Below are 20,785 nucleotides of genomic sequence, written 5' to 3'. Positions count from 1 at the left end.
TGAAGATTTGGAGCTTTGATACCATGTTGAAGTTGATGAAAGCTCAACCCCACAGCTCCCAAGAATCACCTGCATACAAACAGCTATCACAGAAAGATAGAAGCGAAAGCTATGGATACTAGAATTTCCAAATCCATAAATGAGACATTCCCAATGAGAAAAAGAAAGATTGTTATTATCAACAGTGAATGAATTGCTTTTGAAATAAAAAGTGACCAAAAACAAGGGGGTTGGCCCTTACAACCAAAAAGTTGGTAACCATCTCATTACTAGCAAAAACCAACTAAGGACATTAATGAAATAGACTAAAGTTCCACTTAAGCACAGTAATACTTATGCATGTTACCAACCAGCACAATACTATGAACAAAACCATCTAAACTATAGCAGAAGTCTATTATGTCTATCATACTATGAAAGTTCATCATAAAAAGTATTGACATAACCATGCCAACCCAAGTCTGAGCAACAACTAGAAACCAACAAATCTAGAAATGGTATATTAACATATAAAACTTGGATCCAAGGATCCCCATTAAACTAATAAACTTAATTCACAATTTTCTCCTTTCCCTTCACAGCGAGTAGAATCTTAGCCTAGTCATTAGCTAGGAATTTGAAGAGGAGCTCATGATCCTCCATATCCACTAGTACATCAGAGACCATTTTTCGACCATTATTGGTCAAAATTTTGACCCACTTTTCGACCAAAATTCGACCAAAGTCGGCCAACCCATTGGTCAAAATTTTTTCAGTCGAAATTTTGACCAATACTTTGGTCGAAAAACGTCCATAGCCATTGTGCAAGTTTTGTCAGGAATTGGTTGAAATTGGTCAAAATTTTGACCAAACAAGGTAGAAATTTCTACCAAAGAAGGTAGAAAATCTTGACCAAAAAAGGTAGAAATTTCAACCAATGAAGGTCACAAATTTTGACCATTGAAGGTGGAAATTTTGACCAATGAAGGTTAAAAATTTTGACCATTGAAGGTAGAAATTTCGACCAATGAAGGTCAAAAATTTTGACCATTGAAGGTAGAAATTTCGACCAATGAAGGTCAAAAATTTTGACCATTGAAGGTAGAAATTTCGACCAATGAAGTTAGAAATTTCTACCAACGCGTGTGTGTAAATTTTTTTTAGGCATTCTATAAAATAGTTCACATGCCTTGCGTATGATATGAGATTTTGCATGCATCCTACACTCTCTCATCTGGGTGATGATGGATTAAAGAGAGTGAGCTGAAATGATGACGCTAAAACACACACAATCAAATCCAAAATGAACTTGCATTACAAATGGATTGTGGAAATCTGATATTGTTGATTTTGCATGCATGTCTACCAGGACAATCACAACTTAGACATATATATATGTTTAAGTTGTGATTGTCCTGGTAGACATGCATGCAAAATCAACAATATCAGATTTCCACAATCCATTTGTAATGCAAGTTCATTTTGGATTTGATTGTGTGTGTTTTAGCGTCATCGTTTTAGATCACTCTCCGTAATCCATCATCAGCCGGATGAGAGAGTGCAGGATGCATGCAAAATCTCATATCATACGCAAGGCATGTGAACTATTTTATAGAATGCCTAAAAAAATATCGACAATAACTAATATGCTTCTTCATTAATATGCCCGATACAATAAGAAAACTTGGCAACTATGCATAGCAAGTTATACGCTAAAAGGAAATCATTTAGGAGATACAGAATTTGAACAACCATATGTTAAGATTCTACAATTTGTATCACTTGCCTGAGTCTGACAGTTGAGAATAAGTTCATCATCCTCCTTACAGTATGTTCCAATGGCCTGCACATCCACAAAAGCTCCAGCGTCTCAAATTTGTAGAATATGAATTGTCACTCTCCAGGTCAGCTCGCCAAGTCACTCCCACCCAGTCACCTCAGTGAGTTGACTCTTTCAGTCAGCTCACCAAGTCTACTATTCAAGTACGCACGCCAGGTCGGCTCGCCAAGCCAACCCACCAAGTCATGTCACCAAGCTGACTGTTCGAGTACGCTCACAATGTTGACTCTTTAAGTTTTCTCATCAAGTCACCCCACCAAAGTGCCTCATCAAGGTCAGTCTTTAAGTCCACTCACCAAGTCAGCTCGCCAAGTCGCCGCACCAAGTGGACTTGCTAAGTCGGCTCGCCAACTTGCCCCACCAAGTCAACTGTTCAAGTATACTCATCAAGTTGACTCTTTGAGTTTGATCATCAAGTCACCCCACCAAAGTGCCTCATCAAGGTCGATCTTTAGGTCCACTCATCGAGCTTTCTCACCAAGTTAGCTCGCCATGTCGCATCTCTAAGTGGCCTCGCTAAGTCGGCTTGCCAACTTGCCCCACCAAGTTTCCACTTTAAGCCCACTCACCATGTTAGATCATCAGGCCGGCTCCCCAAGTCAACTTGCCAAGCTGACAATTGAAGTACGCTTACCAAGTCGACTCTCTAAGCTCACTCACCAAGTCCGCCCCCTAGGCCAACTCTCCAGGTTAGCTCACCAAGTCACCCCCACTTGCCCCACCAACTCGCCACTTTAAGTCAACTCGCCATGTTAGCTCGCCAGGCCGACTCCCCTAGTCAGCTCGCCAAGCTGACAATTTAAGTACACTCACCAAGTCGACTCTTTATGTTTGCTCACCAAGTGTGCCCCCTAGGTCAACTCACCAAGTCACAAACTTATCTTATCTTGTGTAAACATGGTTGTTAAGTTTTGTTTTGCCAAGTCTTGTACTTGTGCTTATCTAGCATTGCAGGAGATGTTCATACTCTTGACTAACTTATTTGGGCCTAGAATGACCCAAAAAAAAAATTCCAAACTCCTTTTTCCAATCGCTTTCCAAACTAGCTGTATATTTCTTTGTAGCCCTTTTTGTAATTAGCCCTCCTATGTAGGTTTTTGATCATTATCTTGCAAACTTTCTTAACAACCTACAAGACAAACAACAAGTTAGGATACCCATTTGGACTATGTAAAGGGTTTTGCTGGTTTAGACCTTTGATACTGCCTGTACAACACATTTCCCAAAAATAAGGGTTTTGTGGCTTTACAAAGATCTTTGTTGTATCCTGCAATGCTTTTGACCACTAATGTCAATAAGTCATAATATTAGTAACAATTATGAAGCTATCTATTACTGATACTAACTCAAATAAAAACCAATGCACCAGAGAAGACCTATGAAGTATACTTAAGAGTGTCCTCAGCTATTTTTAATACATTTGAGGACACAAAGGAATAGAAAAGAAGCATAAAATAGATATCTTCACTGCTACTCATAATAAACAGAAGACATACTCAGCCATGGTTGCATGATATAATCACAATGTTGCACCCATTAATAAATAGTATGAAATGCTTGCTATAACAATAATCAATATAGTCTTAATAAAAAACAATAATTAATGTTGCCTCAAAATAACCAATATTTAAGAGAATTATATGAGAGCTTCTAAAAGAAGAATGATTTTTCACCAACCCACACCGCCCAATTAGCAAAAGGAAATTCAATGTAATAATGTGATCAAATGTATATAGAATGGAAATCTCTCCAGACTAAAGGCAGGCTTACGGGTTACAACAAAAAGAACCTAATGCCCACACTTATTCTCAATATGGTAGAATGAGTTGCAATCAACTTTGTCGCTCTGATAATAAAACTTCCTGGAACAGACTAAATTACTCAGAAGTTTCACAGACATCAGATTCGGTAGCTATATAACTATTATTTAAAAGGAAAAGCTTATAATGCTCCAAAAACAAAATTTACAATATCTTCGTACTGATTGGTATCCATGTACATTTAAATGAAGCACAAAAAATGAAATTAGTACATATAAGAACTTCTAAAGCTGAAATGTATACATCGAGCTCCAATATAATTCTAACAATCAATTCCAATGGCACACCCCCAACATCACTTGAGGAAAGGCAACAAACAATTAAGTATGCATACATCACAGACTTAGGAATTAAATTGCAATACAATAGTCCCATAGAAGAACAACCATGCATTAAGTCATGTGAACGAACCTAGAAATTCCTTGTGGCAGTCGCAACGCAGAAGATACAACATTCAGTTGATTTGAGAATCCATTTGCTAAAGGGTTCACTGGCTAGCCTTAACTCTGATTTGTCTGATACTATGGTACATGTTGTCACCTTTTCTGCTCCTGATTCTTGGGCTTGTCACCTAAAGGTGAACTTCCTAGCAGTCTTTGAGAAGCACTAGGTGAGGTTGAGCCTTTTTTGCTTGATAATAATAATTGTTTTGCCTGTGCTGAGGATATTTGTTTGGGTAGGAACCATTTGTCACTGTCGCCCACTGCTGAAGTTTCTGGAAAACTTTTTCTACAGGAGGAGTGGAGGAGGCATCTTTTGGTGCCTATATCAACAATCAGCTCCATTCAGAAAAATTCCATGTTTATACCTATTAAACAGTAAAATTAAACATTCATTTAGTACTATTACCATTTAGGTTCCAAATATATGACAGAAAAATCTTAATCACTAGCATGAATGTAAGAAATATTCTTGATCAATGATTGGAATCATAGCACAATCAAAGATCAAAATGGTAATTCAATATATTGTACACAATTATTTCTTAATCAGTCCTTTCTTGTAATTATCTCTGACAAAATAGGATAAGCCATATTCTTCAACAAGACACTAGCAGAAAACTGATATAAAATTTAACGAAATACTCAAAATAAATTATCAACACATCTAATGATCTGCTGGTAAAAGCTATGAGTGCTAATCAGAAAACGTGCTACCACATAGCCAATTTATTGAGTACAGAACAAAAGTTTAGATTAGAAGCTAAGATTGTTTGAATAGAGCTATATTAATTTAGGTCCATAGTTTACAAACACATAAAGTTCTTGTTGGAGGTGTGATTTTTCCTGCCAGAGACTCATGGATCAAATCAGTGGAAGAAATTCACAGTTTTCTCAGTGGGAATCAACAAATTTTGCCAACTTATCTCATGGTAAATAGCACCACAAATCTGCAAAAAAAACAATTTTATGGTTCTTTTCATATTTACCAGATCAAAAAGTAATTGCATGTCAAAGAGGAGTGACAAGGAGCAAGCAGAAGAGGAGGAAGATTTGTCACCTTGTTGAAAATATTTTTTAAGAAAACGGTAGGGTTTATAAATGATTTTATTTTTTTTCCTAATTTTCAAATGAATGTCCAGTGTGTTTTAAAATTCTTAGTTTTCCATTTTTTGTTGTTTCATTTTCCTATAGTTATTTCATTTCTAAAATTCTTCTTGTTTCATTTTCTAAATCCTTGATGTTTCATTTTTTGAATTGTTGTTGTTTAACTTAAACTTTTCAGTGTAACCTAGGTGCACGCACCCACCCTAAAACCCCCCTGCCCCGAGTGCACGTACATAGTTTTAGTAGTGTACAATGCACTGCCAACATTAGCAACTCCATAGGACTAAATTACACCATGCTTGTTGGAGAGAAGATAAATCAACATTCAAATCACAATGGAAATATTCATACCTTTAGCGACTTAAAAAAGTGAATACAGCAATTCCAGACCTATGCTCTTGTCAACTAAATCATAGTTTGCAAAGCTATATATATATATATATATATATATATATATATATATATATATATATATATATATATATATATATATGAAAATTTGGTATAGTCGCAAATGCATGTACTGAACAAACTTTTAAAACATGGCAAACTGAACATAATTAAAAATGAGAAAGCTAGAAAATGCCTCCAAAGCAATAAAAAATGATATGTCCAAAATCGATAGAATTCAGAAATTGTCAACTGCAATGCTCATATTTAACCAAATCTAGGACCTGAAGCCAGTGGATATCATAATGCATGAGTGTCCAACAACACATTTCACAGCTCATCACTAAATAGATACTAAACATAATCCTAAGTAAAACTCACCAGTGAGCTAGAAGATGGGGGTGTCATAGATGCTGTAGGAGGCCTTTGTGCAGGAAGAGGCATCCTCATATTGTTCATCTGTTATAAGAAAACGACCTAACAGTGAGGAATGAAATAGGAAAAATAGTCACATGGATAACAAACATGCACAAACAACAAAAATAGTAGATCGACATGCAATAATCAATGAGTCTCAAAGATAACAGGGTCTTGAGAAATGTGATTGCTACAACAAAACACCCAACATCGCAATGAAACTTGTTTCAAAGTGAAAAAATTGCTCAAATACAAATTACATAGTTAAAATTTCAAAATTAACTTACTCCAACTGCTGTCACAAAATGACAGAGTGCACATTTTACAGAAGGTGCTCCAAATGGATACATAAGTGTTGTGCAACAATTCCCGCAGTTCACATGTGCAACCTGATTTGTTGTTTCAAATGCACATTGTCCATTGCCAAATTATTATAAAAATCAATAGGACATTTCAGAATAACATATTACATGTATTTTCCATCTTGAGTTTCATTAAAATGATTGCAAGAAAAAAGGTCTTTACCCATCAAGCTATAGATGACTTTCACCTAGCTAATCTCACTGACATAGATAATGACAACACAAAAATGTTAAAAAGAAATGATTAAAAAAGAACAAGAATATTTAATGCGATAAAAAATTGTTTGATGATATAAAAGTGTGAATTTTACTTTGTGGGGGAGAAATAATAAAAAATATTTCATTCCCACTTGAACCATCCTTAGTGAGGAGCTGATTCAAAAGAGGAGACGTCTCTCAAACAATCTAAGAAGACATTTTCAGATAGCTTAATCAATCCTATTTCACTAACATAGTTGAAACTTGAAAAACTTGGACTTGAGAATAACTTGGTAGGTCAAATATTTAAAAACATAGGACTCTGCAAAAAACTCAGCAATTTTCCTGAAAATTTTCATATACAGAAATGTTATTCCTCAAAAACACACATTGCTAAATTCTTTTTGCGTACTACAATTTTTCATCATATATAAAGTAGAAATAGAATTTAATATATATCATTGACCAAAAAACAACTATAAATGAGTTAAGAATTATAAGGCCACTTTCATTAGCCATATCAAATGTAGAAGTTGTCTCATCTAAAGAGATTATTAGCAAGTTGTGCAATAATAACATCATAGCAGGCATGCTCAAGAGTTCTATCCATATTCCCTGTTGTCCCCTTGTAATCAAAAAATTTATTTGGATTTGGGAGTGGGGACCCCGATATGGGATCAAGGAACAGTGCACCTTGTAGGGGTCTGAGGGCAATGGGTGAAATATTCCTTCTAATAGTTCTTACTTGGAATATTAAAAATTCATAAAACTATCTCAAACAAAACCCATTTTTCACAGTCATGAAGGATTTATGCATCATGCAGACATTTCTTAATGATAATACCCTTGTTGGCAAAATAGTCAATTACTTCTACTAGTTGGAAATATTCTGGCAGAATTACTGAATTTTTTAAGTGACTAATACAAGGGGTAAACATAGAGATATAAGGTGTGAAAGCTGCAACATACCAACCTGCACCTACTTATTTATCATTTAGTGAACTCCAAGAATCCACTGGCAATGCCCAGCTGGCTATAAAAATAGTGGGTTTACCTGTAGTAGGAATAGGTCAAACATGCAACAATTTCTTTTCAAATTGATTCTTCAATAGTGCCTTGAAAATTGGGAATTGTTTGACCTATTCTGTCTGGAAATTGTTATTGCAATCCTTTCCCAAATATTCATAGATAGATAGATGATTTTCCCAACTCCAATTGCTAACTTAAAGAAAAGAAAAACATTAAAGGCAAAATGCCAAAAAGAAGTGATTTCTATTGGCAACTAAGATAATTCCCAATGTTTTTTTCATAGATTTTAATTATCAACTTGGGTTTGCGTCAATCCTTAGTTTTCCAAGGGTTTCGTCCTAGAAAAGCAGTATCTAAACTTGCAAAGAAAAATTTATAGATAGATAGATGATTTTCCCAACTCCAATTGCTAACTTAAAAGGAAAAAAAAACATTTGAGGCAAAAAGCTGTGGTTTCCATCTTGGATGACAAGAAGATGTGATTTCTATTGGCAACTAAGATAATTCCCAAAGTTTTATTCAAAGATTTTAATTATCAAAACAACACTTCCTAGTTGCCATAACATTGTAATGAAAGGCATGGTCCCACCAATCCACATAATGAGCAATTAAAATAATAATTGTCGGGACTTAAGCTTTTTAGGCTATTATTTGGATATTCATTCATTCCCTTACTATTCAATTAATTTTCTAACCTTGGGGAATTAAGAGTCCAAATTTGTAATTTAAGCTCTTTCCCTTGTACTTAATTGTTGAACACTTGGAACATGTTCCACTCCTTTGGCATGATGTTGAACATGCTGTGAAATATTCAAAAAAAGGATACACATCAAATTGCAATTGAAGATGTTAAATTGTATTCATAATTGCATAGTTAATTTCCAATAGCAAATTAATACCTCCACCACTATAATGCACATTATGGCCTTCGTCACGAGCAAGTTCTATGGTAGGATGTGAAGGCTGCAATAAAATGTTATGCACATTGTTATGCATTCGATTTACGTTCAAAACTAATACCAAAAAAGAAAAGGATCAACTATTCAATTTCATTTACTTTTCATCTAACCAAGTTACCTGTGAGATATCATTTGGTGAACTGGATTCTTGGTCAAGGCTTACAGATTCTTCGCGTAGGCATGCAGCCACGACTTTATAGCCTTCCTTCAAGGCAAGTTTTCTATCTTCATCTGTGACCTCCACATTGAATTCTGTGCCCTGTATTTTTTGCTTAATATCATCAGTTTTGTATGTATGGTTTCACTAGACAAAATTGTTTGCAAAATATAATTTTAAAAAATTATTTCATATCAGCGCTCCTACTTACAACTCGAGACTAGAGATTCATATAGCCACCAAAGCCAAGTTTGTGTTGGCCAAACTTTTCTAGTCTCACTTTTGTAGCCACGGATGTGTCCTGCAATCTATGAACAATTTCAAACATCTTAGATTATATATTTACAAATATGAATAATTAGTGCATGATTACAATGTACTTAATACTATCATGACATACCTCTTTTTGCCTTGTGTTGCTTCATTATCTCTATCTTCACATAGCCTTTTCTCCTTTGCATCTTCTACTATTTCATTCCACTCCATTGGTGGAATCATAGTAGGACGGTCATACTTTGGGTTATCCTTAAGAGCCCTTCTATATTGATCCCTCATAGTCTTTATATGCTTTGCTACTCTTTTCAGAAGTAAGCCATTGTCAAAAATGTTTTTTCCAAATTTCTCGTCAAAAGATGCAATGAGCTGATTTTTTAATTCCACGGCTTGTAAATTCCACCTTTTAAAAAAAAAATAGATTGTTAGATCAATAACTTTAATATATTACAATAAATGGAAGGAAAGAAAAATTATGTAGCAATGATATGAAACTACGTACCTTTTACGTATGGTGGGTCCGAATAGTCTCAATGTCATATGAAAAAGATGATCAAAGAAAACATTATTACCTACAAAAACATAAAGGATTTATCAGTCCAAAATGAGTAATATAAAAATAAATTAAATTTACACTTTAAATAAAAACAATTTTAAAGCACCTGGAAGCTTTCGTTCTTTTAACAGAAACATAGTTTTCTTATTCAACAATAACGTCCCTTCATATGAACCAGTACTAATCACACGAACTACTCCAGGAAATGGATCAGCTTCAGCAATACTGCTCTCTGTTGGTCTATCAACTGAAACATCATGACAATTAAAGAAAACACCAAATGAATCAAAGCACAATAATGGATATAATCAAATTGAAGAAATTGACTAGCAAAAATGTTTTTTCCTCGCATTCCATTAAGGATTGCATGTCCTAGACTACATGTCCTATTTTTAACAATAAGATTTTGCAATAGTTTATAAGGATTTTATGAGTAGTTAGTTCAGAAGAATTCATCTCTCATGAATGGAACATATATCAATCATTGCATCTAAGCAGGGTCTTCACACGAATGCAAAATATGTATGTATGTATGTATGCATGGTGTGTGTATGCATGTGTTTGTGTGTATGTAGGCTTCTATAGACATCATTTAAGCACTGATATGCTACTTCATTGTTCATCAACTTGTAAAAATACATTACAAAATATAGCAAAAAAAGGTTTTACCAATTCTAGTGGGCATAGATGAGGATGTCTACATGGCCCTTGTTGTTGATGATGCACTAGGCAATAGTGGACCGGCAACTAAAGGAGGAGTCCGCACTTCATCATGAGCTGAAGAATACAATATTGTTAGTAAAGACATTTGCAATGGATAAAGATCAAATGGAATACTAGCTACAATTGTCCACAAAAAAAAGTAAGTGTTATAATGTTGATGAAAACAAACAAAGTGCTACTTACATGAAGGTTGTGCGCAACGACCATCACCATGTTCACCATGTGATGTCACAAATGGAACAAATGTCTATACAAGTACACATAAAATTAGAGATCATGATCCATAAGATAGTATAAAATATTCATATCTATTGAACTTCTATTATTGCTTACTTGCAAAGATTGGATTCTACGGCCCAATTCTGTTCTCAGTGCCTCTTTCTCCCCACTTCTGTCAGCCTCAATGATAATGTTAACAAGTTCATCAGTGTATCTTTGCTTGATTTTTTGGGTGATGAACATAGGGTCAGTACTAAGGGCGATGTTATGTAGATATGAAGCTTGTATTTCAGATCGCATTTGATCAGGGGTCATTCTAGCTTTTTCCTATCATTTGTGACATCAAATATCAGTAAAATTTCATCAAAACAACTCCAAAGCCATAAAGAAAAGAATATAATAATACAACATTTGTTTCCATATTAACATTAAAATTTACAATATTTAATGTTTACCTGTACTGAAGGTGTCTGAGATGGTGCATCCATATCGCCTTATGAAAAAATTAGTAAGTCTTAGAAATCAGTAGCGAAATTAAAGTAATAGACTTACCAAAAAAAAAATTTAATAATAAAGTAGATTGTATATGTAAATCATTTGTCTTAAGTTAAAAATTTAGTGTAACTAATGTGTATATTTAAAAAAATATTTGATATGTTCTACTTAATGTTTATATGTGCACATATGGTTTAGAAAAAAAAGTTTGGTTGTACAAGACCCTATCATAGTTGACATTGATCCTAGCTGGACATTTCATTGATCATCATGATCTTCATCCATGTCATCATCATCATCATCATCACCATCATCGTACTTGTCACTTTGATCATCATCGTCACCACCACCATCTTCATCGCCATCATCATCATCTTTATCACCATCATCATCATGACCATCATCACCATAATCATCACCATGATCATGATCGTCATCAACATCATCATCATCATTATCACCATTATCATTAGCATGACCAAAATCATCACCATCTTCTTCATCTTCATCACTGGGTAATTGTTGTTCCTGATAATCATTTACTTCCTCTTCTACTTCTTCAATTTCTTCTTCTTCGATCACATTATACTTTACCGGCCTTCCTCTTGGGTCATGTCTAACAACAAATGACCAACCTGGTTTTTGTGGAACACCAAAATAAAACACTTGCTCGCATTGGCTTGGAAGAACATAGGGCTCATCTCCGACTGGCTCAAATGACCTTGTATTGATCATAGTAAATCCACTATCATGTTCAATAATAGTCCTATCAGGATCATTTCGATTCAGTCATAAATTGAACCATTTTATGACAAATAGAACTATTTTGAATGAATTAAAGTCGCACTCAAGTATATCATCCAAAATGCCATAGTATCGATTTTTAGATTGTTGAGGATGTATGTCAGTTCTAGATGAAATATTGGTGACCGCAAAGACAACACTTATCTCGAAATCACACGTTTTCTTTGTTTCATCTAACTTTTTTGTGCGAAATTTATAGCCATGGTAATACATAGCTTTGTGGTGTTTGACCTGCAATTATTCAAACATGTCAAGATTATTTGCATCGATCTATGAGTTGATATTAAACTTATGTGTGATGATTAGTAATCTTATGCGTACCTTTGTATCTCTTAAGCCATATATTAGATCAAGTACCATTTGTGTAACATTGGGATCTCCATTACGATGAGCTTCTTTAACCAATGATACAACACCATCCCATGTTAATGAGCGACCATTTTCTTGAGACTGTTCAATCCATACTGTCATCCAATCAAGATTGTTTGCAATATACAAGTGTAGTGCATCCCACTCACGACCAACTATAAAGAAAACAATTACACTAGTTACAAACAACTTATATATATTGATGATGAATAATAATTATTAAACTTTAAAAAAAAAACTTATAATTACCTCTCAACCTCCTCATTCTACCTTTCCCCGTCAGGTACTCCCCTTTGAATTTGTTATTAGAGTTGGGATCCCAAATGCGATCTACATAGATATCTGCTACAAACTTTGAAAGATATTCAATAATGTACACCATGGTCTGGTATATCATATATCCCTCTATCATAGAACCCTTAGGACGTGCTCTTTGTCGAACCAAGCCCTTAATAAATTTCAAGTGCCTCTCAACCATCCACATTGATCTAGCTTGTACAGGTCCACACAATTTAATCTCCTCAACTTGATGTATGAGGTAGTTTTCTTGAGCATTGAAAAGGTTGGAGGTAAACACTTTTGCATTTCACACATAAGCAGTGGAATTTTTCTCTTCCAATATTTTATATCTTTTTTGTCAATTTCTTTAGATGATAACCACCTAAAAGAGATTCAACATGAAAAACAAGATAAACAAGATTTCAAATAAAATTTTACAATAGATTTAAGAGAAAAAGCTACAAATCTAAGAAAAAACACTTCTAACCTCATGTATTTTCCAAGATCATATATAATTTGTTTAATACTGTTGTCAAACTGTTGTGGAAGGGATAGAGGTAGGATGAACTGCAATCATTAAAAATGATCATTTCAATATATTATTAAATAATGCAATAGGTAGTACATTCAATCTTACAAATATATTGTAAATAGAGAACATGAATTACCTTGACGAAGGTATGCCAATCATGTGTTTTCAACCCTGGCCCAAAATCACCTTTCTTTGATAGAAGAGTGCTTATATTTGCAGGAAATCCTGTTGGAATTTTTTTTTTTTTTTAATGACTCCTTTTAATGCATCACTTTGTTGCTCCATTAATAACCAAGGAAGGGCACTTGTATTTATGCAGTCTCCATTGCTATTTGATTCAATGGAAGCTTTTAGTGCATGATTGGATTCATAAATGTCGGTACCGATTTTGGCACTTTGTTCTCTATCACGCCTTCCATCCAACATTTTCCATAGTGTCTCTGTTACATTCTTTCCAATATGCATAGCATCAAACAAATGTGCAATTGGGAGATCCTTGTAGTACGGTAACCTACTAAATTGAGTAGGATAACTTTTCATTCCTCTAGGAAGTTGGTGATTGATGCCTTGACGACCTTTGCAAGCATCAATTACAACATTAGTAAATATAAGACAATATCAAAATAAAAATTTTAAACTTCGGACGACAAATTGGATATTACCTCGACAATTTAGTCGATCATATTCCAACTTCCATAAATGAGGTTCCATTCTTCGTGGCCTTGATGATGTCTCTTCTTTTCCATTGAAAAGATGTTTTTCAGCAATTCGATACCTATGATTATTGTGGAGAAAGTGTCTAAACTCATCAAACACCTACTTTCTTAAAGTTTTCGAATGACAAGATTTCATCTTCGGACCACAAACTAGACATGCAAATTTTCCCTTTGTCTGAAGACCTAAAAGGTCATGTAGAAGTGGATCATGTACAATTATCATGCACAACTTAAAAATTTGATAGTAATGTGTAAGCAATATAACAGACCAAAAATATGTGATGTTAACAATATAACATACCACAAAAATGAGTTAGCCCGGGGGCATCATGTATTGTCCATACAAGCATTGCATGGAATTGAAATTGTCAATGTCCTATCAGTCTAGAGATGTCATACATAGTGATGCCATTCCATAACTTCAACAACTCATCACTTAGGGGCTCAATATACACGTTCATATCTTTAACTTGGTATTTACCTAACAATTGAATGAACATAAACATTACATTATTATTATGACCATTTTCATGCACTATTTATAAATTAATTTAGATAACTATAAAATGAAAAAAAAACCTGGCATGACCATTGACAACATTATGTGCTCCCTCTTTATGGACATCCAAGGAGGAATATTATTGTTAATAACAAAAATAGGCCACACTAAGTAAACAGATCTCATATCTGCATATGGATTGACACCATCTGCTGCCAATGAAATCTTCAGATTACGAGGTTCTTCTTTAAAATGTGACCATGTTTCTTCTATCTCTTTAAATGTAGAACCATCGATAGGCATTCGCATAATGTCATCCTGACTTCTATTGCATGCATGGTAATCCATAAATTGTGCCAAGCTAGCACACCTGAATAACCGTTGAAGACGTGGAATAATGGAAATGTATTGAAGAACCTTGTGAGGCACTTTTTTTGTTATTTGATCTGACCGATATCTACTACTATGACAATTAGGGCATTCTGTTGCAAATTCATGTTGTTTATTATATAGAATGTGATCATTGGGACATGCATGTATTGTTTGATACTTCATTCCAATCTGATCCATAATGTTAGATAATTCTTAGTATGAACGAGGCAAAATATTTGATGTTGGTAACAAAAACTCACTAGTCAACCTACCAAAAAAAAAATGCATTGTTAATATAATGAATAGTAATTGTATGCTAACATTGAAGATGACAAAAATGACATACCTTAGCCTACGTGACATTGCTACATTGGATATACCATTCATAACCTTTAAGTTCACCAACAACACTATAGCCAAGAGCAGAGTTGTTTGGGAGCCTTTGTATAAGGGCTCGTGTGCCTTCTCAAGTAAAGGTATATCAAGACCATCTTCATCATCATTATCAGATTCGCTAGTACCATCATTGTGAGCCTCTTCATCACCTGCCCCAATACCATCTTCTTCAATCATGTCCTCTGGCACATTATCATCTTCTTCCATGAGAGTGTTATCCTTAGCTTGGATATTCACACCTCCATGTTCCTCCAATATGAAATCCACATTCAACAATGGACGAAAATCATGGCCCCCTTCAACATGACCATGTTGCCTACAATGACTCTGGGCTATTGTGATTAGAATTCTTCGAGTCTTTAACCCTTTACACTTTTTGCAAGGACAATAACATTTATTAGGTTTTCTTCGAAACTGAGCCCACAATGCAGCCATTGTCTCATTTTGTTCAGCATTCATATTGGCAAGCATGGTCTTTCTTCACAGGAAAATATATCTGCAAATAAATTGGAAATTTTGTGATTAATGTTTATATCTGCACATATGGTTTTTCTTGATTATTGTTTTCAAATGTAACTAAAATGATCCTATAATTTCTAGAAGGCATAGATGTTTGCAAAATGTGGATTTATAGACAATGTATGTTAATTATTTCCATCTGAAAGAGTATGTTAATTAGAGAAGGATAACTTATCAACAAAATCAAAATGTTGAATACAAAATATCTACATAAAAAATATCCAGCAATGTATCTACAAAAATTAGAATTGCTATAATCTGACACATTTAAACCTAGAATATAATGACTACAATTGCATTCAAAATAGTGAAATATTTTAATGCATCCTTGGTCTTTTGGTGAAGTTGAAAGTTGAAATCATCCATAATGTAAAAAAGAAAATAATAAGTGATTTCCTTCGTATGATAAGTTTGAAGTACTCACATTTATTTTAGTTATCTCTAAAATCATTTATTTTCTAGAGATCTCCCTATGTTCAAATGATTTCATATGGAATGTGGGGATGCCGACTGGCGGCCTTGAAATTCTATGGCGTTAGATATTACAGGGCTCATATGATCAGCATTAAACATTAAATGATTAAGCAATAAACGATTGAGAAAAGCCATTGGATTAAACTAAAATGTTTGTGTTTGTAATGAAGAAAAGAAACATGAACCCACATGCTTCAACTAATTATGTACCAAAAAATGCTTTGGTAACTGAGCACTACCACATGTAATACAAAGGTGGCATTATTTGTGATCTACTTGGTTTGTTCAAGGGATTTCAAATAGAGATGAAATATATGCATACAATACCTAGGTTAGTTGTGGAGAAGTATACAGATATAAATTGCTTTATGGTTGAAACTAATTTGGCATGCATGGAGGTTATTGATCCTAGAGAGATATTTATTCACCATTCTTGGTTATGAGGTTAGCCAAGAATTTCTTGAAAAACATGCTGAGGTTATGTTGGTCTCACCTAGAGATAAGGAAGCATAAATATGGGGGACTTATAATGAGAAATTTAGACAAGGGAATAATTATACAAATGATCTAGAAAAATGAAGGTAGAGAAATTTGTGGAAAATATTAGAAAAAAGGAGGGCATTATCAAAGAATAATGGGAAGTGATGAAGAAGGGAAGCAAAGTTTCAATAAAGGTTCAATTGGGAAGCACAAGCATAAAACCAATCAAGGACAACATTACGAAGAGTGTAGAGGTGGTAGACACACTTGATATTTTGGCAATAAAAGTTGAGGTTACTCCTCAACCTCACAGGGTTACAAGGAGATCAAACTCCTCCTACTGCTAAGCTAGAAAAACTAGCTAAATAGGGACCTACAAGAGCTACAAGGAAGAAGGAAAAGGCATAATGATACAGGGGCATCCAGAGATTCCAATTATTTTCAAGATCTGGGATTCTAATGCACTTTAAATGATTATTTTAATAATGTTGGGATGAGTCTTAGTTTTATATAGTTAATTTAATGATGTAATTGGGGGTTATAAGTTAAGAGTTTTGAATAAACTCCAAGATACTTTACTAGTATCTTTAATATATTTAGAATTATAATGAGTTGGGTGTGGGAAGTTAAAAATTAGTTTTAAGAATTAGTTACTGGGTTACCTTCTTTTGAATATCTTTAGATATATGTAATTAAAGAAACCCGAGAGGAATATATATAATTTTTTCTGAATAGTAGTAGTATGAGAAGATTTGAGAATCAAGGAAAGTGGAGAAACAATGTAATCAGGAATGGAATAATGGTAGAATTTAATTCTGTTCAAATCTTTTGTTTCTTCATTGTTCTTATGCACATTTCTATGTTCTTAAATTTTTGAATCATCATAGATGGAGTAAACAAATTTTATGGAACTATATTGTATTCAAAACCTGCGCTAATTGCTATTTGGTTTGAAGATACTAAATCTATCTATAATTTCTGTATTCTTACCTTGGTGGCTGGTCACGATGAGTATGAAATGGTTTAACAATAGGTTAAAAGAGAGTTGTGATTTAAGTCATCACCAATTACAATACAATTTCAAAGATCTCAATTTTGTTTTGCTCAAAGTCAATTCTTGGTATCGATTATTGGTTTCAAGAAGTTAAATGTTTGAATATGAAATTGGGGTATGCTTTATGATACCGGTTTCTTTTTCAAGATTTGGTTTTAGTTCTACATCGGATTTAAATAGTCCCAATTTGGGAACAACAAAAGTCTAGTGTGATACATTGGGTTTCTCTTTAAAATTGATTAAGCAATGATTAAGTCTTAAATATTCTTATGCATTGAAACCCAAAACAGTTCCAGACAAACTGGTCTGTGCATATTGGATTGAGTGTAGCCAGATAATGGAAGATGGTTGAATGTTGCCAAGAGACTTGTTGCCATAGTCACAATTAAAAAGGGAACAAATATCATTTGTAATTTGTATGGATGTTAGACTGTATTGAAGGGATTTTTAGATTGGTCACAATATGTAAATTGAATGTGTGTTTGTAATGACAGTGACGCCATTCAAAGGGACCCAAGCGCAATCCATTTTTTAGAGGTATGTCATTGAAGAAGCCATGCCATTGAAAATCTTAATGGTTATATTATACTGATAGAATTATAGGACATAATGAATTTGAAATGGACTTTGCTGAAAGAGTTTATTGTTTGATGGGAAACAATTATAGAAAGATGTTCTAAGTAGTCAGTTGCATTACAATCTATTTACTGTCATTTAGTCCATTTAAATTTTGACTACTCGAAGTTCAAAATATTTTAAGTCTCAATTCAACATTTGGAAAAGGAGTGAGACAATTAAGCTATTGTATTGTATTGGAGACATTATTGTCATCAACAAATTAAAAGTTCTTGTGAATCTCTACTTGATTTTTGCAAAGAAGAATAACGAAACATGCAAATTTGAATCACTGAGTAGATTCTCTGCATCACATAAGGCCCAAGACCCAAGAAAGCTAAGGTCATAGAACAGAAGAAGATAGATAAAGGTAGGAAATTTTTAAGTTAAAATATGAAAATGAGGAAGAAGAAGAAAAAACATCAAAACTCACACAAACTAACATTGAAGAGAAAAAAAGAAAAGAAATGGAAACTGGATTTGAAAAAGATAATTGCAAGGATTAAGAATGAATGAAAACTAGATCAAACCCCAAGATGTAACTAATGATGTTAATTAGTTCTATAACACCGTTAGAAAACCTACAGGGAACATAACCTACTGTTGGATCATAACCTACATCATATCACATTTACCATTGAGCCTATGCAACCTACAAGGAACATTGGAAATTACTTGTGTGATCTTACTTGCAACCTTAGCATGCATGGAATTTTGATCAAGAGAGGATAAGATACTCCAATATTTAATTCTACAGTTAATATGGTCATAAAACACACATCAACACTCCCCACATACAATGATTTTACAGTCTAGATTATTGTCTGGCATATTTGTTGTTGAGGAGTTCTCCGTCCTAGTTATGTTTCAGTGAAGAAATCTATATATTTTATATATATCAAAATTCTTGGAACTTTTTGTGTAATAACTTGGTAGTCATCCCCTGAAAGTTGAAGTTATATTGATGTAAGATATGCCTGGCTGGATACTACTGGATTAGGGTTTTTTTCCTATATTGAGGACTATCATATGTTTACTGCCCTAAACTCCACCACCATTTAAATTTAAGTAAGAAGGATGCCCCTTGTGGTCCGCAGAAGAATGCCATATTAACCTTCTCCATGTTTAAAATTATATAGAAAAGCATTTATTGCAAGTGCCAATAACCTTGAACAACTACATCAGATTTCTCCATGTTTGGAGGTTGTTGCTTTGTAGTGTTCTGATTCTATGGATTGTTGCCTTTTTTGGTCTAGTCCTATCTCACTGTACATTCCCTAGTCTAGTTCCATGGTTGAAACTAAGTGTTTCCTCTTCTAAAGGGCTTATAAAGGATCTGGTCACATAGATCTGCCTACGAATAAGGAAAGTGTTGGTTTGGGGCCTTCGATTTTGTTTTTCTCACTTCTATCTATAGATATAGGTGGTTTACTGACAGAAGTGAATGTTGTAGACACCTAAAAACCTTTAGAAAATAAAGTATTTTTATTTTCTAAAAAATTCCTGATGACATCATCATTTATTAATTAATTAATTAATTTATTTTTATGCCATTAAATCCCTTTATCTTAATTAAAAATATTTAATTAATAAATCCCTCCCAAAAATGTTTAAATCTTATTTAAATCTTATTTAAACATTATTTCCTTATTTATTAATTATTTAATTAATAAATTGACCAAAAATCCCAAAATAAATAATTTATTTATTTTTTTCCCAAAAGTTGGCCAATTTCCTTAAGACCAATAAACTCTTCCAAAATCTTCTAATCCTTCTTTAATTTTAATTAAAGGCTAATCCCATCATTTCCTACCCCTAATCCCAACTCAAAATATTTAATTAAGATTAAATATTAATCCTCATGTTTATTAAAAAACTTTTAATAAATATCTCCTCAACCCAAACCCTTGAAATAAATAAAACTTTATTTATTTCCTAAAAATCTAATTTATCCTCATCCTAAGAAGTTCTAGACTCTTCTAGAAAGTCTTCATCCTCATCCTAGGAAATTCTAGACTATTCTAGAAAGTCTTTATCCTCATCCAAAGTCTAGAATCTTCTAGAAGATGTCTTTAAACCTAATCCTAATCCCCTCCTAACCTTGTCACATTCCCTAAACATGGGTTAAAACTTACTAACCCAAGCCAAAGTTAACAAATATCTCCTCCTTCACCCACCCTCATTAAATTCCATCCACTTGCCTATCCCTAAGCTAATCCTAAACCATCCTAATCCATCCTCTAATCATTTGCACAAGCCTAAACAAGCTTAAAACCTTCCTAATCAAGTCCAAGTCGAAATTGCTCTCATCACCCTCAAAATATCTCAACCATAAAACTTTATGAAGTCCACTAAGTCATAAATGTTCTTACAAAGCACTTATGAAGGGTCTTTATGAAGATTTTATCCCTTGAGCCTCCTTTGTTGACTCATCCTTCCCCTTTCCTCCATCCTCTCACCATTTGACATGTGTCACTCCTTGATTGGTTGTAAGGAAGCACAATCCATGTGCTCTCCTCTCATGCAATCTAAGCCCTCCATGAGCTTTTTCCCATCCTTGCATCTTAGCCCTCAATCCCTCAAGCCTCTTGCCTATAAATTGGATCCTTCCCTTTTGCAAAATAACACAATCCATGAAGTAAAGTCATAATGCCATTTGAAGAAGCCATTTTACATCAAAACCATACACTCACACCCAAATTCCAACTCCAT

Source organism: Cupressus sempervirens, chromosome 10 (assembly GCF_028749045.1).
Source record: "Cupressus sempervirens isolate cs-2001-9-10 chromosome 10, ASM2874904v1, whole genome shotgun sequence".
Lineage (NCBI taxonomy): Eukaryota > Viridiplantae > Streptophyta > Pinopsida > Cupressales > Cupressaceae > Cupressus > Cupressus sempervirens.
The sequence above is the reverse complement of the archived record's forward strand: the minus strand, read 5'-3'. Positions refer to the sequence as shown.